Here is a 6,039-nt window from a genome sequence, read left to right as displayed (position 1 = left end):
CCAAAGCATAATTAGAAGTTTCTTAAAACTGTTTCACATTACTCTTGTTCCCGAGTAGCCTTTGTTTCAATTTAAAAATATTTTGATTTATTTGTAAGTTTGAGAACTTTATCTTGTTTCTAATTATTTCAGTGAGTAAAATTTAGTTAAAATTAGTGTGTATTTTGTCTGCTTTTCTAAAATCTATTGAATTTCAACTCCCAAGTTAGATCTAATACTAGTTATAAAATTTCATTACTATTACAAAAATGGTGACAAATTCTGATCTGTATAGGAGGAGAGGAAAAATAATAACATTTTTGCAAAACAATAATAATCCTAGCCCATTGCAAGCGTTCAATCGAGACAAATTATTTTTCCTCCACTTATTTTTCAAAGTGTAATACACTCTCTGGAGAGAATCTTTTCTTCCATGGGATAATTTTGGAAACAACGAATTATCGAAACGCATCATAATTTGACATATTTTAAATGATATTGGTGTTACTTAGTGTTGGAAAATATTGATATTGATGAACTTAATGAGTGCTCAAAATGTTGCACCCAATCTTCTAATGAAATATCTGCACCCAAGCTGAAAATTTCCATTTTAAAACTACGGACAAGCTTCCAAAATGGTCCAGACTCCTTAATAGTTTTAAATTTTTCAGTCAGGTCAAACCAAATTATTTTATCCACGCAAAGTTTCTTGAATTCTCTATGTAGCTCCTGCGCACCATTTCTGAATTTGTTTTCCTGTAGTTCTTATTTTATGAAAAGTTTCATACAATAAAAAAATTCAATATTCCTCAAATACTCCAAAAAGTTAATATCATCTATTTTATTAGCAATTCCGGCAACATTATAAGAGACAATCTCCAAATCGTACACAGCATTATCATCAATGGCATTATGCAGGCATATTTTATTGCTTTGATTTTCCTTGTGGACGAAAAAATTTAGTTATATCCGCTCCAGACGTGGATGTTGCCGATCTATTCGATTTCTGTTTCAGTTGTGCTATTCTCTTGCTTTTACGTGAGTTTGGCGTGTGGCTGCTGGCCGGCTTCCTTTTCCTGCAAATACTTATCCAGCCCCTCATTGGTTAAGTTCTCCAATGTTGCATATTAGTTCCATCAATGATTATACTCCGTACAAAATTACTTTTGACTTGGGAGGGACATGCGCAGCAGAGAAGGCATACAGCGGTAGGGATACAACGGCGGCGATGTTACCGTTCTAAACCGGCCAGCGTTCTCTTATTTTTAGTGAGTATTCAAGCGCTCATGTTAAACTTACGAAGTTTCCTCTCTGAAAGCATAAGTCGGCTGAGTCTAATCGACAAATTGGCAACTGCTCTTCTACCTATGACTATCCATCACTGTAATTGGCTGATCTCCCTCCTTTTCTCTGCGTCGCATATTACTCCAAGTCAAAAGTAATTTTGTACAGAGTATAGTACATCCTTCCTAATCCTCACCTCATAGTCCGCACCACGTAATTGTCTCTGCATGTCACTCAACACTCTATTATTTTGTCTTGTCGCCTTGACGCAATTAGGAGAGACAAATATTTCGGGAGATTTCAATTTTAAGCAGTTAGTTAGGAGCCTACGTCTCTTCAAATCGGACACTAATGTCACTGGGCGACTGGAACCAACTCTACCAGCCCCAAACGCCGCACATAATTTATATCAGCTTTCTTCATTTCCACTTTCATCACTTTATCGCATGAATCAAGCGTCTTCTTCATGACTTGTTCATCATTTTCGCTCGCCTCCTCCTTCATTCCATGGAAGATATCATTTTAAAATTTCATCATTTCTGTTTATTTGTACTCGAAAAACCTGAGAAGAGAAGAAAAATGTACGAAAAAACACGAAGAAAAACGTATGAAAAAAGCAGATTTAAAAAAAAAACAAAAGCAGCACGAGGAAAAAAGCATGAAAAAGCAGCTTTTGAGCGTATCTTTGGCATTATTTCAAAAACGTTCAAATACAACAATTTCACACTTTGGTTGAACTTTTGTAAAAAAATTGAAAATTTTCTGTTTATTGATCTCTCGAAAAAGCTGAGAAAACGCAGAAGAATTGTGACAACAGAAGATTTACCGTAACACTCATAACTAACTATTCCCGCTGGTTCAAGTATATGGGAACCTATTTTTCCTGAAATGAGTGTGTCCTGCTGAAGCATTAGACGACCAACGAGATGTCCTATGGGCTATGGATTCTATATACAGTAATACAGACGAGATATCAGGGATGCGAGAAAAATATTATAGCCTAGTAAAATGAATGTTTTTTATGTTTTCAATTTCGATTATAATATTATCAATGATCAATTAATAAAGTGTATTATAATTGAAAAATTGAATAACAGAAGAGCCAGGAAACTATGTTGGTTTTTCAATACGAAAGCAACAGGTATGCGATTTACATGCCCTTGAAAAATCGAGCATTATAAAAGATCCAGCCGTCAAAAAATATTGAAACTCTAGAAAAATAAAGATGAATATGAATCGCTGGATATGTCGATGGGATTGAAAGTTATGTATTTTTTTAGTAAAATACTTACAAAATTTCTCAATTTAACATTGAGAAGATGGGAAAATAGATTTTTAGAGCACCAATGACGTCACACCCATCATCTTTGAAGTTTGTTACTGTGTGCATCTTTTCATGAGCACCAACTTGTATTCTAGGTACATTGGCTAAACCTAAGAGAGTTTACCTGTATATCAAGTAATATACAGGGTGATTCTTAATTATGGTAAAATAATTTGATACGTGATAGTAGAGGTACAAACAAGAATTCTTATAAACATATATCCATAAACGCTTCATTAGCGAGCTATACAGAGTGAAAGATTTCGTCCTTAATTCAGTTCCTCTGGTGAAATACACCGATGCTGAATTGTTTGGGAACTAGTTTTTGAAAAAGTTATGCTGGATTTATAAGGGAATAAAATATCTGAAAAATTGAATAAAACTAGTCTGGAAGCTGTAGTATGAGTAGTTTTTGAGAAAAAAGTTGAAATATGCAAAAAATCTAAGTAGAAAACAAAGACTTCTACGTTTGATGCTTAATAAATTTCTTTAAAGACCAGTAAACAAATAATTTTTCGCAATAAAAATTGTAGAGAATTTAATTCTGAAAAGAATTATGTAAGCTGTGTAAACTATAAAAAAACTACAAAAAATATTTGTTTACTGGTCATTGAAGAAAGTTATTGGGCATCAAACGTAGAAGTCTGTGTTTTTCTACTTAGATTTTTTGCAAATTTCAACTTTCTTCTCAAAAACTACTCACACTACAGCTTCCAGACTAGTTTTATTCAATTTTTCAGATATTTTTCCATATGAATCCAGCATAACTTTTTCAAAAACTAGTCCCCAAACAATTAAGCACCGGTGTATTTCACCGGAGGAACTGAATTCCGGGCGAAATCTTTTACCCTGTATAGCTCGCTAATGAAGCGTTTATGGATATATGTTTATAAGAACTTTTTTCTTATTCTTACCTCTACTATCACGTATTAAATTATTTTACCATAATTAAGAATCACCCTGTATATTTGGCACTATACACAAATACTGAGATCGTTACAATTCATTAGCTGATTCAACTCCACATTACCAGCATAACGATTAAATATAGAATATCATAATATGATATTATCACGATAGCTTCATCAGGTCCCGGGTCCGTATACAGAAGAGAACAACGAGTAACCACACTCATCAAACGATGTCTGTAACTGAGCTCTGAGATGATTTTTACTTACGGGAACTTAATGATGGCTGATCATTTTCTGCAATTGAATTGACCGTTTCCTTAATATTTTATTATTTTCTTTCTGGAGTTGCGAAAGAAAGAACTAGATAGGAGATAATGCTGCGAAAGTATATGTGTTATCTTGCTTCCAAGGACAAATGAATTATGATGTGCAACTTTTTCCTTTTTTTAGTAGATCATGCACGGGAACGCGACTAGGTGCCACCCAGACTACTTGTCCCCTTTTGAAACCGGTTTTTAGGGGACAAGTTGACGTGAGCCATTCCCGACTACTTGCCTCCTTTCTAAGGAGGTGACAACTAAAAACTTTTAGTCGAGGGGACACCCTAACGCAAGGGTGCGAGGTGTCAAGTTGTCGTTTACGGTCATGACTAGTTGGCACCTCCGGTCCAGAAGGTGACAAGTAGTCGGGGTGACAACTTGACGGCAATGGTATATTTTTACGAGGGTACAGGTAGTCGTCTACGGTCACGATAACCTATCACCTCGATTCCACTCCACAAGAAATCACCATTCCGGCTGGCTATTCATTTGAAAGTTGGAAATTATTTCAAAGTGAATGTATCTTCAAAAAATTATCTTGAATATTTAAAAAAATAAATTTATTATCTCATTTTTATTGCCTCAATTTCTATCTCATATTTACTCTCATTGCCACTTATTTACTATAATATGCCCAGGAATTCGAGAAATAATTTCTTTCCTTCAATATTTTTAGTGAGAGATATGGCAATACGCTACTCTTCTCAATAATCATACTCATAAAATTTGTTTGAACAGAGTCTGTGAGTGTAGAAGACACAGACACAACTTGAAGATTCTTATTGGCCTTCTTATGGTCTGATTGCCATCTGAGCAGTGGCGTAACGTTTCCAAACCGGGCCCCCCCGCAAAAAAAATTCCGGGCCCCTCTTCTAAAATCGTACCACCTTTCTCCAGCCCCCTTCTCCCTTAATCCCAAGCATTAAACTCTAATGTGAACGTACATCTTTCATAGCTTACATAGCTTCGTTGAAAAAATAAAACTTGTTCTCGATTGAATTCTACAATTCAAGTCAAGAATTATGTTTTAAGCTACAAATATAGAATCCAACCTTTAGAGCTAGAAATAGAGTTAGTAATGAATTATTAAAATAATAAAGTCAATAATTTATAAAAACATTTGATTTGATGTCTCCTACATGCCTCCAAGTTCATAATTAAATTCAAAATAATTTCTTTCCTCCAATGCTTCTTTAAAGATAGTAAATAAATATAACGATCTACTTTAGAACCATTCTGACAATCTTTGTTTGAATCAGAGAGAAAAGAAGTAAATCTTATTTATAAGTAAGTGGTTTGAATAGTCTCAGTCTGGTCTGGATTGTCTCACCGGATGTATAAATTTTAATGATTTGTAAACAAACAACATTCCTAATTTTTCAATAAGCTCGATCACTACCAGCACACAATCATTGAAGCTCTGTCAATGGAACTATAATTATTATTACGAGTAGATTTGAACAATGATTGTTTTTCTTTCTTGCCTTATTCACTATTTTCTACTTGTATTCTCTTGATATTAATTTATAATCAGACTGATAACATTGTTCTATTGCATATTTCTTCTTACACAATGAATGAAACCTGTCATTTTCCACAATAAAACTTCTGCTTTTTTTAACAAAAGTTACTTCCATGATTATTTAATTTTTCTTTTTAAAGTATGCAATATATAATTATCATTTCGGGCCCCCTAGACCGGGTAATTTTATTTTTTTTAGAGAACCTATATTAGCCTACATATTATCCGCCCCCCCCCCGCGCCGCGGGGGTGTACGTTACGCCACTGCATCTGAGCGCAAGTGTATATAAATAATTAATTATTTATCCTCATATCATCTACCAGACTTCATGTAATACCTCAGTTGATAACCAGACTGATAGCTTCATCTACCATTATCATTGATGGATGAAAATTTGACTGTCCTAGCATTAGGCTCAATTTACTCGTAAACGGTGCGTCTGACGGGGAAAAAATGTGTTTGGAATATTGTGTTCTACATCTGGTTCAGTCATCAAAAAGACTCAGTATTCAATTTTTTCTGTTTTCAACCAACTCGAAAAAATTTGTCCTAAAAATAGCAAAGACGGCGAATATCTCCCGACCCGTGCGTTTGTCGGGAAAATGTTACTGAACCAAAAGTGCTTAGAATTCAATTCTACATCATAAACAGTAATAAACATTGCTTGATCCCTCCTCCCTACTCCGCGGAGGTGTAAG

The sequence above is a fragment of the Nilaparvata lugens genome, chromosome X, assembly GCF_014356525.2.
Source record: "Nilaparvata lugens isolate BPH chromosome X, ASM1435652v1, whole genome shotgun sequence".
Lineage (NCBI taxonomy): Eukaryota > Metazoa > Arthropoda > Insecta > Hemiptera > Delphacidae > Nilaparvata > Nilaparvata lugens.
The sequence above is the reverse complement of the archived record's forward strand: the minus strand, read 5'-3'. Positions refer to the sequence as shown.